This window comes from Canis lupus, chromosome 8 (assembly GCF_003254725.2).
Source record: "Canis lupus dingo isolate Sandy chromosome 8, ASM325472v2, whole genome shotgun sequence".
Classification (NCBI taxonomy): domain Eukaryota; kingdom Metazoa; phylum Chordata; class Mammalia; order Carnivora; family Canidae; genus Canis; species Canis lupus.
The window spans coordinates 30,345,540-30,362,910 of record NC_064250.1 but is presented as its reverse complement, the minus strand read 5'-3'; the positions used below and the strand labels follow the sequence as shown (position 1 = coordinate 30,362,910).

At 40.7% G+C, this 17,371-nt stretch overlaps 1 protein-coding gene across 43 annotated transcripts in view; it reads left to right on the top strand.

Annotated features, from left to right (window-relative positions):
- BMP4 (bone morphogenetic protein 4) overlaps positions 1-17,371 on the top strand; it is a 348,264-nt gene that overhangs the window by 62,733 nt on the left and 268,160 nt on the right. For 38 of the 43 annotated variants that reach the window (XR_007412341.1, XR_007412338.1, XR_007412336.1 and 35 more), the window contains 3 exons: positions 8,949-9,052; positions 12,347-12,509; positions 12,917-13,008. The exons of 3 other annotated variants lie outside the window; for them this stretch is intronic. The gene's annotated coding sequence lies outside the window, so the exon portion shown is untranslated. Of the gene's footprint in view, positions 1-8,948; positions 9,053-12,346; positions 12,510-12,916; positions 13,009-17,371 lie in introns of those variants that run through there. 2 more of the 43 variants (XM_035719854.1, XM_049113180.1) reach the window with 1 other exon arrangement.

Below are 17,371 nucleotides of genomic sequence, written 5' to 3'. Positions count from 1 at the left end.
GTGGTCCTATTGGCTCCTCTGCTCGGGGCTGAGTTTGCGCTGACCAAGCTCCAATTGTGTTTTGCTTTCTAGCCCGCCTCGGTGGGTGAGAAGGGAGCAGGTTTCTTTTGGGTGGGGAGGAACATTCCTTTCTTCCTGTGGGGAAGGTGGTATTTATGTTTCTCAGAAAAGAGGTTCCTGGAGAATAACATATTGCTATATGCTTTGGCTGTTTGGGATAAAAAGAGAACAATTTAAGCAATCTATTTCCCCTCTGAAGTGCTGTCAGAAGGGTCAAGAGGGAGTACAACCTAGGAGAGCCCTTCTTCAGATTTAGTGTGTGAAGAAAGCAGTGGTGCTGAACTCTGCTTACAATCACCTTGGAGCTTTTTAAAAAAAAAAAACAAAACAAAAAAAACACACACACACACACACACACCAATGCTGAGTTCCACCCCAGACCGATTAAGTCTGACTCTCTGGGCGGTGAAGCCCGGGTCTTGGTATTTTTTAAAAGCTCCCCAGGTGATTTTCATGTGTGGCCAAGGTTGAGAGCCACTGCAGTGGAGTATTGTGTAGTTTATATTAAAAGTGTGAGGGAGACGGAATCGTGATTACCTGAGGTTAATGGGGGGAAAATGTTTTCTTTGAGTCAGGCATTGTGCTGGGCACTGGCCTTATATAATCCCATGATGCCCACAGCAGCTGCAAGGTAGGTGATGTGTCAGTATCTCCATCTTACCAAAGAGGAACTAGGGCTTAGAAAGATGAGCTGATTTGTACAACGTTACCCCGCTGGGAAGTGGTAGAGCTAGAATTTGAGGTAAAATCTATGTGATTTCAAAGCACCCAAACCGCATGTTCCTGCAAAGGACCTACCTAGGAGCCAACAGAGAGAAAGGGCCACAGGCTCTAGTGTGTGTATGTGTGTGTTCGTGGTGATGGTAACAGGGCAGTCAATAAAGACAGGCAATTTCAAGATAGTTTTAAGGGCGAATTCCAAGTGTTCATCTGCTGTACAGCTTTCATTGGCCCTTCCCACATTTCCTGCTGCTCGTATTTTCCTTTCCCCCTCCCATTCATTCCTGCTTCTTCTGGCTTCCCAGAAGGTAATGTGGGCCAGAATATAGTACATATCAAAAACAGAATTCATTGTCTTTCTGTCCAAACCAGTTTCTTCCCCTGTGAGCTGTGCTCTGCAGAGGTGTACCTTCATCCCACTGGGCACTCTAGCCTGAAAACAGAGAGACTTGTCCTCAACCCTTCCCTCATCCTATATGCCCCTGTGTTGATGATGGAGCTTGGTCTAGAACCAGCTCCTAACTATGTGACATCCTCCTCCTTTCTCCTCCCTATTGCCATCTGACCATTGCACGATCCTCTCTTTTTCTTTCTCCATAATTTGATAATGTCATGATAGAAGGAGAATATTACTTATTTAACAGGAATAAGACACAGTGCAAACTTCTCTGGGTATGCCTTTTAAAAAAATTTTTATTTATTTATTCATGAGAGACATACACACACACACAGAGGCAGAGACATAGGCAGAGGGAGAAGCAGGCTCCATGTAGGGAGCCTGATGTGGGACTTGATCCCAGGACTCTGGGATCATGCCCTGGGCCGAAGGCAGGCACTAAACCGCTGAGCCACCCAGGGTTCCCCATGGGTACACCTTTTCAGACAGTTTTGATTTGAAAGCATTTTCTACAGATTTAAATAATGAAATATAATCAGCAATGATGGAAGGCAAAAAAAATCCTAAAACTGGAAGAAAATTAAAGCAAATGAACTCAGTTATATTTCATATAACATTATGGAATAACATTACCATAACGAAGGGGAAAAACTGATTGCAATAATTTATAAACACAATAATTATAAACACACATAACGAAGGGGAAAAACTGCAATAATTTATACAGTCAATTTATGACTATATACATGCAGTCTTGAAGAGGCTCAGGAGATGGGGACAAGAGCAAAAGGTCCTGAACTCTTCATTGTAGGTTTGCTTTTGGGAAAAACCCTTCTGAAGCTCTTTTAGATGTACTATAGGATTGAGTAATGAGTGAATTAGTTCATCTTGTCGGAACCAAAGGTTGTCACTGTGGAATAAGAGGTACAAATGTGCAATAGGGAAATTGAGAGAACCTGGGGCGGGGGGAATGGATTGGAATTAGAGGCACTGGGGTGGACTCAGAATTGTGTGTATGTGTTGTGTATGGATATGTAACTATGTATATTTCCCAGTTTTGTCCACTAAAAAGGGCCAAGAAGCAATGACACCTTACTAGCAATGAGCACATTTAGTGCTCAGATCTTGTTGTCTAATGCCATTCCTCCATAAAGGGAACTAGGGCTCCTTGGAGAAACAGATGATTCCAGGGCTGAAGCAGGGTAGGTACAGGATAAACCTGGAATATCTTGTTATGCTAGAAATTGAGAAAGTGCAAGAAAAGAAACCAATAACAAGCAACCAATGGGCTCTACCACTAAGACACAGGAGCCAGTTAGAAGGGATTCCCAGTTGTCAAATCAGACATAATTTGAGCACTAAAGTTAAAGATAGTAATAGATTATAAAACACTGAAGAAAAAGGAATCCATGAGCCCATACTGATCATACCGAGATGAATAAATTAGTGAAAGAGAGGGAAAGGCTCATGCTTATAATGGAAGGCCAAGCACCTATTGGTAAATGTAGAAGGGGTGCTGACTTTGGAGAGTCATCATTTTGCAACCACCATAGTAAAATTCCTTCAGGTAAAAATTATCATTAGATACTAAGTCTAAGAGAGAAACTTTGGTAAACAGTATATTTATATAACCTTTAAGTGTCTTCCCTCAAATTGCTTATTAATAGCAAAATAAAAGATAATAACTATACATAGAATGGAGAAATTGAAAACACTTTGACTGGAGATCAAAATTTGTATCACAAGTGAGGGACAGAAGGACACTGTGTACCTCCAGGACACAGTGCCATTCATAGATCAACCCTCCTGGGAATGCATCTGAATCTAATCAATAGGGAACATCAGACAACCCAAAATGAGCAACATTCTATTAAATGAAGAGTTAGGAGGAGACCATTATTCAACAATGTCAATGTTATGAAAGACAAAGAAAGGTTGAGGAAATGGTCCAGATTAAAGGTGACTACAGAGACATTATGACTACATACAGCATGTGGTCTGAGACTGGGTCCTATACTGGAGATGGAAGAGGGGGGATATGATAAACGACAATTTTTGGGTAGCTGAAAAAAACTGAAATTAGGCTGAAAGGGTGAAATTTTGCATTAATGTTCATTTCACTGGAACTGACAACTATGCTGTGGTTATAGGAAAGAATATTTCCACTTAGGAAGTATACATTGAGACGTTTAGGGGTAAATAGCCATGATGTATGCAACTTACTCTCAAAAGGTTCAGAAAAACAAGTATACACAATACATACATATATACATATTTTTTAAGAGAGAAAGAGCAAGAAAATAAATGATAAAGCAAACAGGGCAAAGTATTAACGATAGGAAAATCTGGGTAGAGTGTATATGGGTGTGCTTTGTGCACTATGTGTGCAACTTTTTAAAAAGATTTTATTTACGTATGTATGTATGTATTTATTTATTTATTTATTTTGGAGAGAGAGAAAGAGAGAACGCGAGTAGGAGGGAGGACCAGAGGGAGAGGGGCAAGTAGACTCCAAGCTGAGCACAGAGCCTGATGCGGGGCTCCATTCTGTGACCCTGAGATCATGACCTGAGCTGAAGTCAAGAGGGGGAAGCTTAACCCACTGAGCCACCCAGGCATCCCCACTATGCATGCAACTTTAAGTTTGACATTATTTCAGGAAAAAAAACAATTTAAGAACAAGCAATATTAATTCTCTCCAATGTACTATATAGTAAATTTGGACGCTTAGGATACCACCAGTTCACAAACTCATATTCTCATCAAATGTAACAGTGAGTTCTTCATACAATAAGTGTGCACTAACAACATAAGCAACATAAGAAGTTTATTTGTTATGGAAGTTGAGATCATACTCAATGTTTCACAGTCAAATGGTTCCCCCTACTAAAACAGATAGAAAATCAACTGTATGATAGGATAAAAATCCAAATTCCTTAGAAGGCTGTCCAAAGTCCTCACTGCCTGTCCCAGATTTCCTCTGCCCTCACCCCCGAGCCTCGCGTGTGTCTCTCACCTTGTTGTACTTTCCAGTCATTCTCTCAGCCCTGTCACCCCCCTTTCTGTTGCATTTCTGTAGGTCTTTGTGCATGGCATTTCCTCTGAGTGCTCTTCCCCCACCTGCTTGCACCTGCTACGCCAGGCTCAGGAGAGTCTTTTGTGCCCATCTCTTCCCCACTCCTTAGGGTGGAGTGACCTCAGGGTGATAGCTGGGAATGGGGCAACGGGGGAATAGTCCCACCTGGAAAATTTGCACCACTTCTTAGAATCACTGGAAAATAGTTTGTTTGTTTTTTTTTTTTTTCTGGTATCCAAATCATCAAGATGTGAATCTGGAGGTGCCAGGGTTGTGTTTTCTGGAAAACTGAGTCTGAGAGAAGGATGCCTACTCACAGAGAGAAGGACATGAATGAGATATAGAAGCAAAGAGCTGAGCATTTCATCCCTCTGTCCCTAAGGCTAGATACACATTTGCCCTATAGTTTAGTTAGGTGAGCCAGTGAGTTCCCACCACCCTCTACTCTTTCTGTGTTGGGGTTACATTTCCAACACTCGTACCTAGCAGAGGCCAACTGCATCCTCAATTGTTTGAAGGAGTTTGGGAGCAGAGACAGTCATGCATATTTCACATGGTACCTAACACTGTCTGGAGCACGTAGAAGATGCTCAGTAAATCCATCAGACCCACTTTATGGAACATCCACAGTGGCCTGGGCATGTGGCTGGCTAACTGATCCTGCTTGTATTTGTGATCCTGTGGAACCCATCAATCGGTGTGTTGCAATATTTAAATTGTATTTGTTTGAGATTGCAACAACCAGCCCTTTTTATCCTATTGGTATCTATAGAGAACATACTTTTCTTTTCTTTTCTTTTTTCTTTTCTTTTCTTTTTTCTTTTCTTTTCTTTTCTTTTCTTTCTTTTCTTTTCTTTTCTTTTCTTTTCTTTCCTTTTCTTTCTTTTCTTTTCTTTCTTTTTTCTTTTCTTTTCTTTTCTTTCTTTTTTTTTTAAGATTTTATTTATTTGAGAGAGCAAGAGAGAGCGCAAGTGGAGGGGAGGGGCAGAGGGAGAGGGAGGGGGAGAAGCAGACACCCTACTGAGTAGGGAGCCTGATGTGGGGTTTGATCTCAGGACCCCAGGATCATGACCTGAGCTGAAGTCAGATGCTTAATAGACTGAGCCACCCAGGTGCCCCTAGAGAACATATTTTCTGAACCCCAAATCCAGACACATGAATAGGCAGGAAGCAGTTTAAAAGACATGATTTAGAAGCTGAAATTGCAACGTTTCTGGGATATTTTGCTTGTTTATGTGAATAATTACAGGGATAGCTACGTGTATCACATGTTTATTTAAAAATTCGTTTTAAGAATATTCTTTTGGAATTTGACAACACCATTGGGTTAGGTGCTCCCAGAGTAGGGCTGAAAACCAGAGGCACCCAACGGTGATGTCTCTGAGTCAGACACCCATCAAAACTTTATCTCTTAACATCCAGGCCGTAAAAAACAGCATAGCTGAGCTCCAAAGTTCTATTTTAGATTTGGTTGCTCAATTATGTTAAACCTTAAAATAGAAGTGTACCAAGCAGACACCTCATTTTTCAATATAGAATTAAGTTCTGCCTGATAACGGATGGATACTTTCCACATTAATGTAAAATGTGAGTATGCATTGCGAGATAGTGTAATGCACTCCAGGAACAGGCCGTGATATATTTAGATACTGATTAGAAGTAAAACTGATACATCATTCCTTATAATGTACATGAATAGTACCAGCGCATAACAGTGCCTCTTGGGACTGAGGTCATTTATTTTTCCTCCTGGATATATTGTTTATATCATGTTCTCTCCCTCATGTTATATATTAAATTGTTTAATGTAAGCCATAAGAGAGCAAATGTCACTAAAGGTCTTCCCCCACACCCCCTAAAAATCTGAAGAATCAAATCTTCTAAAGCAGGTGATCTGTCAGTTTTCATTCCTGAATGTCATTGGTACGTACGGCTTTTCTTATCAGTTCATTTCACATTCCCAAATCAAATGACTGGTAATCTACAACATCTGAGCAGAAAGACTGGGGGCTTCCTGACTTTTATGCAGGCTACTTTCTGGGTTCCAAACGTGTGTCTACGGGAATGAAAGCTTCTTTGAAGTTACTAGGAAAATTAATTTATTATTAGAAAGTTTCCTAAGAGGTGGAGACTGCTTAAAGTCAGATTGATAATAACTACTATGATTATTTTCAGAAAAGGGTTTGTGACTGACTGTGTGTGTGTGTGTGTGTGTGTGTGTGAGAGAGAGAGAGAGAGAGAGAGAGAGAGAGAGAGAGAGAGAGAATAGTGGTAGAAGAATAAAGCAACTGTATGTCTTGGAAAACTGGATGGTCAAAAATTAAAGTGTTCTGCTCTGTTATCATCAGCACCTCTTCCATCTAGAACTACAACAGCAATAATCACCATTGTTGAGGCTTCCAGTATGCCTGGCAGTGTGAAAGAACTTCATATACACCATCTTATTTAATCCGCACCAACATAAATCCATGGCGAGGTGGTTATGATTATTCCACATCAAATCAATCAGCAAATCTTATTGTCTGTGCCTTCAGAATAACTTCTGCATCTGTTTCCTAACACCTCTCCTGTGACTGCCTGGTCTAAGCTGTTCTCGTCTCTTGCCTGGATTACTGTAAAAGCCTCCTAATTGGTCTCTCTGCTTCCCTCTGGTCTCTGTGGTATTCGTTAGTGCCGTTCACCCAACATCCCATCTTGCAGGCACATGGTAGGATTGTACTTTCCCATTGCCTTTGAAGTTAGATATGGTCCAACAATCTGCTTTGGCCAGTGAAATATGAGTGGAAGTGATGCATGTCACTTCCAGGTTGATGTGTCAGAGCCCATGCATGTGTCACCGTTCTCCCCTTTCTCTCTGTCATGGTGATCTGTAGTGATTCAAATGGAGGCTGCTCCATCCCTGGCTCCTAGAATGGCTCCATCCCTGCCTCCCAGGATTAGCAGACCCCAGCTAATTTACAATGGACACGAAGTATGAGTGAGAAATAACCTTTGTTCTTATAAACCACTAAAATTTGGGGGTTATTACCTTCTCATTTTATAGGTATAGAGAACCTGAGGCCAAGGGACTTAATTCTTGTGGAAATGATTATGTCAACTTGCAACAATGAAAGATGACTTAGCCTATTCTGATTGATGCACTCCTCTCCACCCCCACCACCCCCAGTCTCATCTTCAAACAGCAGCTCCAGCATCAATCTATGCTGCTCAGAACTTCTAATGGCTCCTCATCAACATGAGACCCAAATTGCTCACTTTCAGACCCTTTATGGTCTGGCTACCTCTTTGATCTCATTTCTTACTCTTTTCCTTCTCATTCCCTTTTCTTAACCCACACCTGCCTCCTTGTTGTCACTTGACCATTCCTCAAATGCTCCTGCCTCAGGGCCTTTGCACCTATACTTTGCTTCTGCCTGGGTGGCTTCTGTCCAGAGGTTAAAAGGTTCTTTCCTCATTTTATTATGGCCTCTGTTGAAATGTTCCCTCCTCAGAGAGACCTTCCCTGACCACCTGATCTGAATTAGTAATCCATTACTTTAACTTCTCATCCTGCTTTATTTTTCATCATAGTGTGTATTATTAATTACTACTCCCTGACACTATAATTTCTATTTCTTTGTCTTCTGTGTTCCTCCTGAGGCCTGGGATTTTTGCCTGTTTTACCCACTGCTTGAACTTATTATTTAGTTACTGGTCCACTTTAGGCACTCAAGAAATATTTGTTGAGTAACTATCAGCCCCATTTTATACATAAGGGAACCAAGGCTCAGAGAAGTGAAGTAGTTTGGCCAAGGTAACACAAGCAATTAGTAAGGGAGTTGTGATCAAGCCTTGGTCTCTGACTTCAGTTTGCTCTGGAGCTGGACTTCTTCTGCACACAGCACCCTGTAAATTCTGTCGGCACACAGGAGCCCTGGGCCTCTGAGTCGTGCCAGCCATGCACTTTCTCTGGTTTTCATTTATGAGACTTGAGGTTAGGATGAGCAGTTTTGAAAAGTTTCACACTCAGTTGTGGTTCATTTGTCATGTGGGTCGTAATCTGTTTTCTAACTGCATCTCTACAACAGTCTCTGTGCTAATGAAGGAGACTTGTCATATAATAAATAAAAAATCCGGGCAGCCCCGGAGGCGCAGCGGTTTAGCGCCGCCTGCAGCCCTGGGCATGATCCTGGAGTCCTGGGATCGAGTCCCACGTCAGGCTCTCTGCATGGAGCCTGCTTCTCCCTCTGCCTGTGTCTCTGCCTCTCTCTCTCTCTCTCTCTCTGCATCTCTATGAATAAATAAATAAAATCTTTAAAAAATTTTTAAATAAAAAATCCTGCATGATCCCAAAGTCATTACTTGCCTTTAAAATGAATGGTCTCTGCACTTAAGCTTGAAAATACAAGTGTCTGCTGTCTGAGGAACTCACTTTGAACACAAAACGGAAGAGCCTTTTGAAGAGCCCCCTGTCTTTGAGGCTGGTAGGAGCCCACGGGCTGGACTGGGCTGGGCTGGAGTGGTGCGCTCAGTCTTTGGAGGACAGGGCGGCCACCGGCATTCTGCTTGGCCTAACCCCCCTAGAACTGGGCTTGCTGGTTCACAAAATAGACACAAGGAGTGGAGATGCTAATAAGGCAACACTGGATGGAGATAGGTCAGTAAAGGTAAGACTTGCCCAGATAATCAGCTAAAATCTCGGTGACATTTTTATAGAGTCACAGACTATTGGAAGAACTGGAATAGGAACACCTTGGACTTCTTCAGACCAGTATTCTCAGAATGTGTTCCATGGACCATCTGCATTAGCCTCATCAATGGTAAGCTGGAAATGGAATATTCCTGGTTTCCATTTCAGCATTTCTGAATCAGTTCTGCCAAGAGAACTCCAGAATCTGCACACTGATCTAGCTCCCTAGAGGTTTCTCATGAACACTCCAACTTTGGGTCTAGTTCAGCCTTTTCATTTAATAGGCTTAAAGAAACTGAGGCTAGGGATTTGCTTCTTGTAGAGATGTTTATGGCAGATTGTAGCAAGTAAAGGTGAAATTAATTTTCAGGGTAAAATAAATATAAGAGCCATCATTCATCTCTCTCTCTCTTTGGGCACAAATGCCCGTAATAAAACAAAATAAACAGAAAACCCAGGTTCTTATAGGAAGCATGTGGTAAAATAAGGTTTTCTCTAATATTCCTTGAAGTCAGTTTTCAGATTCTCTGCACAGCCCGTTTTAGAGCTATTGATTCTTGTCTGAAGTAACAGGCTTCCATGAATTTGCTCCTGTGTTTACCTGCAGAATTGAGGCTGCTGAGAGTTATTCAGCAGCTGGAGAAAGAGAAGAGTGAGAGCTGGAAGAAGGAAAAGAAGAACGAGTCAAACCTCAGCAGATTATTCATCCAAATAAATGCCGTGAAGAGCTTTTTTAGAGACCCTTACTACTTAGGCAAGGGAATAAATGTAGAGCACATCAGAGAAGCCATTGTATCTACAGGAACCAACAATTTTTTTTTTTCCCCAACGATGTAAAATAAGGACAAAGGACCTATCAATCAGCCCGGGAATGACTAATTATTGGAGAACAGAAGATTCTCTGTAGTTTATTCTTTGTATCAATACATGAAAAAAAAATCCCTAGAATTTTGTGGTCAAATGTGGCTTTAAGTGAACAGATAAGAGCCCAAGTAAATGGAAGCACTCCTCCATTCCTATGGGAAGTTGGTGAACTGCCCACATAATTTGCTGATAAAGGCCCATCTGTTAAAACAAAGTAGAGTTGCATTGGCAATACATTTCAGCCGGAGACTGTAACTGGTTATTTTTTCTTGACAGCCTTGTTGGCTTTTTTTTTTTTTTTTTTTTTTTGCAAGCCCAGAAAACTATTTGAGGGTGAAATATAGATTATGATATTGGCTTTAAGTTAATGTTACACTTTCAGCTTGGGGAGAGAAAAACCCATCGGCACAAGTTCTCTTGTAAACCCTGTTGCATGATAAATTGTTATGAGAATAAAGTCATAAGGAAAACTCAGCTTTGCAAATGACACACGTAGAAAAACAGCAGATGTCTGATGAAGTAAAGAACCGACTTATTGCCAAGACCTTGAAAAACAAAATTAATTTCCTTTCGTCTTTGATAATGATGATGTAATGTAGTTAATAGGAAGAGCCTGCCACGCTCAAGTAGTTATAAAAGGAGAAACGTTCACCAGGCACTGGGTCCGAGTCGTTGGTTTTAGTTTCTTTTACTCTCCACAAGTTGGTTGCTAGATTAGGCGAGTCAAAGAAGCAAGGAACTTGCGTCGCGTTGTTTGCGATATAAATGGGCTCGGGCTCTATTAATTAAGCACCTATTTCATACAAAGGAAAGAAAGCAGTTAAATCAGTTCTGACTCTGACAGGGATTTCAAATATCTGAAGCCTTTGAAAATTATTGTCAGTGAAAAAGACACCGCACAAGAATAAAAGTCATATTCTACAGAATAATTAAATTTCCCTACAGAGGAGGATGCTTGGTTTTTAGGTAAATGAGGCACATGGCTGGTGTCCCTTTCCATACAGAAGAAACTTAAAAGTACACACTAAAGAAAGATTTATCTATGACTTAAGCCATGAACAATCCATAGATCCAAATGTCTCTTTTCAGCCCCATCTAAAAAGAATCAACAAGAAAGCTTATTTTGAGGAACATCTGACGGTTCCTGGCATCTCGTGTTTTCAGGGTATAGAAGCTGTTGAATTTTCTGGCCCCAGTAAACTAAAGTTTTAAATAGGCAGAGTGCCAGGGAGCCTAACTCTGGTCTCAGCATCGGAATTGGCCCCATTCTACTGCACATCTGAATTTGTTTTGTCTGCCCTGAACCGCATGCCTTGGGAGCAACCTTTCAGAAAGGTTACTCTGAATCTCAGAGAGCAAGATATCCCTCTTACGACAGCTGGTGCCTGGAGGGTCAGAGTATCAGCCATTAAGAATACCAGCTTGGTGGGGCTGGTGAAATTTGCCCCTCTTTCCAGTGCTTTCCCTGGAAAGCATACATGCATATTATCTGGGAGTTGCTTTTTCAGTGGTGCCAGCAGCAGAAATTGCAGATAGGTCAATGCTGCTGACCTACCTCCTGACTGCTACCTCAATGTGAAGGCCAGAGTTTTAAACTTTTTTTTGGTGTTTTGAGGCCAGTCATTATCGCTCTTCTCTGGGGGAGAGTCTTCTCCCTTGATAAAAGAACTTTGAAGAACTAATGGATGAGTCTTTTCCAAATCCATGATAGTTTATGTTGAAACCTGGGAGAGATGCAAGCTTTGTTTTGTCTGTCCTTTTCTTTTATTTTCTCTTTTCTGTTTCTAGACCATTTATATTGGAAACACATTTAAAAGGTCCTTTGTTTATTATTTTTCTTTTTTTTCCACTTGATTCATCTGGTATAAATTTGGGTTATCTAGGAGGGAAACCTGACAATATACCTGTTGGCCTAAACTCCTTTGCTATCATGAGAAGCTGCCTGGTTCAATGATGTGATAGCAAATAAAAACAATAATGATGGGAACGACTTATCAAGCATGGTACCATAAGAGTATTAAGTGGTTTTTTTTGTTCAGTTTTGTTAAATTGTGACTGTCCTGTCACAGCAAAATGACAGATTACATACTATAAATAGCTCCATTTTACAGATGAGGTAACTGAGGAGTCAATTTATTTGCCCAAGATCATACAATCATTTTCTGCCAAAATTGGAATTTCAAGGCCTTTACTTTTAACCACCAGGCCACACCACTTCCGCTTTTCTCTAACATTGTGTTTTCTCTGCTTCTGGGGTTCTTGACCTATTATCCCCCATAACCAGGAATGGGGGGATGTCCTATGAGGGGACACTTGCTATTCTGAACTGGCCTGAGAGAAGATGACCCAGGATCTCCCTATTGTGAAAAGGTTCTTATTAAAATTCAGTCATTTGGTTAATACATATTGGAGCCTGCAGAAAGCACCCTTTTAGAAAGATGGGTCAAGCTGAGGAACTCCTTCGACATCCTAGTGTAACAAGTTTGAAAGCTATTGCTTTTTTGGGTTGACCTGGGAGATTTGGATATGTCTTCAAAACCTTCCATCTTTGCTGTTTCAGCTGGGGGATTTTTAGCTCAGACAAGCCCCAGAAGAGATGGAAAGAGCCTGCTAAGTGGAGTTGTAAATCTTAAACACTTGCATTTTCATACAAAAGCAAGCAGAAAGGAGTAAGAACTTGGAAGGTCATCTCACAGAGGAAAAACAATTTAAGGGAGGAGCTGGTAAGCTTCATGTAGAAATTGTGTGTTGGTTGAGGGGGAGATGGCAATCAAAAGGTGGGTAGAAGGGACCGGAGTCTGAAAGGTAGATACTCTTGTTATGGATTCTAGGAAGGAAGAAAGGAAAAGAATGTGACTCAGAATGAGCTATGGACAAATTAAAAAAGAAAACTCAAGTATCAGGATAAAAGCGGAATAACTGAGAGTTTGAAGAGATTAAGTTGTTTCCTTCTCTGTTTTTCTCTGAAATATTATCCTAATGTCTCTTATAGCTCTTTTTGAGCAGTGTTGATGACGATATAGCTATTATCATAGAAAAATTAGGACTTGTAAACCTCTGTATAAATTTTCCTCCTAAGAACATTCTTTTTTTTTTTTTTTTTTTTTGCCTCACACATTACTGTTGGTAGAAGCTTACTACTCAAGAGGGAGGAACTCAGTTTACATTCTCCATAAATAGAACATGTTTGTCACCTGGAACAAAGAGCAGCAGTTTCTACAGGTACTAAATCTCAAATAATTCAGTTTTTTTTTTTCCTTAGACTTGATGGGATGAGAAAAACTCACAAAAAACCCTGAAGTAGTTGTATTCCTGTCTTGCAAATAAATGCTTGTCTAGAATGGCTATTAAGGCTATTAATGGCTATTAATTAAAACTATTAAGTAATAGTTTTCCAACTAGTACTATAAATAAGATTACACAAATGTCTTCAAACCTTGCAAGGACATCATATCTATGTGCAGCATGAGCTGATTATCTTTACTCTATTGATGTTTTGGCTTCTCAAAACAAAGAAGTGGTTAAAGATTTATTTGTTTATTTGAGAGAGAGAGTGAGAGAGAGACAGAGAGACAGACAGAAAGAGAGCCCAAGCATGACAGGCAGAGGGAGAAGGATGGAGAATCTCAAGCAGATAACATGGGGTTCGATCTCATGACCTGAGCCAAAGTCAAGAATTGGATGCTAACAAAGAAGTGGTTGAAAACATGAGTCTTCAAGATAAGTGAGACAGACAAGTTTCAATACCAGCTCTAATACTTATTTGTTCCATGTGTTTTTGCAAATCACTTGGAACTCAATCTCCTCATCTGTGAAGTAGGGGTACTATTCCTACCTCATTGGGTTGCTCTGCAGACTAATGAGAGAATGGGTTACACACATTCCTGGCAGGGAAGGTCCTCAGTAAATGGTAACTATTATCATTATCTAGTTGCTAAATATATCTAAGCATTCTAATATGTAGGCAATTTTGTGTTTGGAAACTGGAGGGTATCTTAAAGTCAGGCAGGTTCTCACAACACCTGGACACTAAGCAGAGTGTCAGGGTGTTTGTGAAGTTGTTAATGCCCTTTAGACTCCCTAAATAACAAGCCAGATATTTGATCGTTTCTTTCAAGAAGTTCTGCCTTTCCATTGAGGAACACGGGGCAATTCCTTCCTTCCTTCCTTCCTTCCTTCCTTCCTTCCTTCCTTCCTTCCTTCCTTCCTTCCTTCCTTCCTTCCTTCCTTCCTTCCTTCCTTTTTTCCTTCCTTCCTTCGTTTCTTTAGCTCCTACTATGTGCCGTCCATTGCTAAGGTGCTAGGTGTTTAAGAGTGCAAACAATTGGTGGATTTTCCCCTTCATGAAACTTACATTCTAGTGGGAGGAGAGAGCTAACAATGAATAAATAAATAAACAGAAGACTTTTTGATGATAATTAGTACTCTAAAGAAAAGTCTTTGGATATGTATGGACAGCAACTGGATGGAGGTAGAGGACTGATTCTAGTGGGGAGGTCACAGATGTGTCTCTGAGCTGGTGATTATTATTATTATTATTTTTTTTTTTTTGAGAGAGAGAGGAAGAGTGGGGGTGAGGGGTGAGGGCAGAGAGAATCTTAAGCAGACCCCCCACCCAGTGCAATCACATGGGGTTTTCTCTCACAACTCTGAGATCACGACCTAAGCCAAAATCAAGAGTTGAATGCTTAAACAATGAGCCACCCCAGGTGTCCTGAATGAGCTGGTGATTATGGAGGGAAGAAATGAAAGGTGAGAAGAACACAGGGAAGAGTCTTCCAGGTAAACAAGCAAATGTGAGCACCTGTGTGTAGGAAGGGGCTTGGTGTGTTAGAAAAAGAAGGCCAGGGATCCCTGGGTGGTGCAGCGGTTTGGCGCCTGCCTTTGGCCCAGGGCGCGATCCTGGAGACCCGGGATCAAATCCCACGTCGGGCTCCTGGTGCATGGAGCCTGCTTCTCCCTCTCCCTCTCCCTCTGCCTCTCCCTCTGCCTATGTCTCTGCCTCTCTCTCTCTCTCTCTGTGACTATCATAAATAAATAATAATAAAAAAAAAAAGGCCATCATGCATGGAATGTGGTGAGGGAAAGGGGAGAGTGATACAGGCTGAGGTCTGGGTGAGAAGACAGAGACAAGGAGCAAAGTATTAGAAAGGGGAAGGGGGAGACTTGCAGGAAATTACTCCAAAGTAGAGGCTTCCATTGTAGGGGGACTCCTTGCCCCTTAGGCACAACAAAGAGAAAAACCAAGAGATTGAGTAAGAAGAGGACTCACTGGGAAAAGAACACTAGAATTTCAGTGGTAATTTTACTTTGGAAAACAAATAAACAAAAGATCCACATTTCACCAGCCTTCCTGGTGCACCTGGGTGTAATGGAGCCACTGGAAATCTTTTGGAACACCTTATTTCAATTTCTCTTCAAGAAGGTTATAAAATTTTATATATGTTTTATATGTATTATATGTAGATATAAACATATTTATATATTTTTTACGTGTATATATATATAAAATAATTGAATTACTGTATATATGCATATGTATAAATCTATCTACCAATTATTTCAGTTTCTTCTCAAGGTTGTAAAATTATATATCTATATTTCATATATATTATATATATTAATGTAATTATGTTATATATATATAAAATATCTATCTGCCTATTATATGTTTAGTCCATTGAAGGCTTAGAATCAACCATTTTCATTCTGTAGCAGTTTTGATATTTTTGAAAATAGAAACATGTCATACAAAGTATCTACTTCTGAGACATTGGTATGTAGGCAATATTCAAACCTTAATTTCTCCAGACTTTTCTTGCCTATTCAGAGCTCACATGCTTGATGATTTCATGCTAGGTGATGTGACCACATAGCATTCAGCAACTTAACCCTGTTAGGGAAAGCATGGTGCTAATGATGCCAAGGTGGTGGGGTCAGACACCAGTGGTTGGCTATCTTTGTACTGTTACAAGGCCATTTATTCTGTTAGAGCCTATGTGCCTTTGGATATGAGGAGCACAGGTGATGGTATGTCAGTGAGCAGAGAAGATCTATCATGGCCATTGGCATGTGGGAGAGCAAGTGATTGCTTCACTGCGGCCTCCACAGAGACACTGTGAGCTGAGGCTTCTCTGCTGTCAGCAAAATCCTCTGATGTTTGAGAAATCCCATGGAAAGTCATATTCTAGGAAACGTAACTCTTTGTGGAGGCTTACAAAGCAAGAGCAAGTTAGTTCTCTTTTTGTTTGCTAAGACTCTCTTGTCCACCCACTGTTTTCTTTTACTCTCTTCAACAAGTTGGTTTGATTAGATTTTAACATAAATCTCAACATATGGCAAGACCTTAAGTTATGCACTATTGAGGGCAGGGAACTGATTTGACTTTTTTTCCCCATAGAATAGAAAAAATAGAAGAGGGAAGAAATAAGAAATTATACTTTGTGAAAATTTTTCATACTGAAGTATGGTTAAAAAAAGGAAAAATTGAAGTATGGTTGACATACAATATTACATTAGTTTTTGGTGTGCAATGTAGTGATTTGATAAGTCTATACTTTATGCTATGGTCACCACAAGTGTAGCTACCATCTGTTACTTTGGTGTAATTTTTTGAGTCAGATCTTCCCTTTGAACATGTTCTCCTATCAACTGCCCCACTGGGGTCTTAATTTGTCTTACAGCAGTTTTTAAACACTTCACTGATTCCCATGTTGTGAGCAAGTAGGGGCCATATTCAAATACATAGATTCCAAGAAGAGAATGACATATTTCTCACAGGAACGGCACCTTCTATCTCAGAAGGGGACATTTACATTTTATGGAGTTGGCACAGTTTAGGTTAAACAGGCACATAATTTATCAACGTATAAAACCAGTAATAGGAAAAAAAGGCTGCGGGGGCACCTAGGTAGCTCAATTGGTTGGGTATCCAGCTTTTGATTTCAGCTCGGGTCATGATCTCAATATTGTGGGATAGAATCCTGTGTCAGGCTCTGCACTCAGCAGGGAGTCTGCTTGAAATTCTCTCTCCCTCTGCCTCCCCACTAAAATAAATATATAAATCTTTTTTTAAAATGTTGCATTATAGGATAAAATATTCAAATGTAATGTGATTGTTTAAAGCAGTTGATGGCTCCAACAGGTCAGTCAAAGAAGGTAGTCTAGATTTGGGGATGATTTTACATCTAGAAGAATCCTCTCCATGACTTCAGTGACTGAGCACTGGAGAGCAGGTCTTCTCCTTAAGGTGAATGATATTTGAGGTACCAGATAGTTTTGTTTTGTAACTGTGGTTCGAAGAGAGGGTTGACTTGGGACTGAACTGCAATCAACCAAAAGAAATACCAGCAAACTGAAGAGGTCACCGACATGATGATATCAGATTACTCCTAAGGGATGAGCCAAAACACCAAGAAACTGACTCAGAGACTTCCCCCACAAGGTGGACCAGTGGTGCTGATCAATCAATCTTGGGCCAAGGGTGCCAAGATCAGCCTTCAGCCAGGCCAGCCATTCCAGCATCCAAAGGCTATTTGACCCTGAACTTTCAGGGTGAGCTATTTGAGGGGACGGGCAAAGTAGT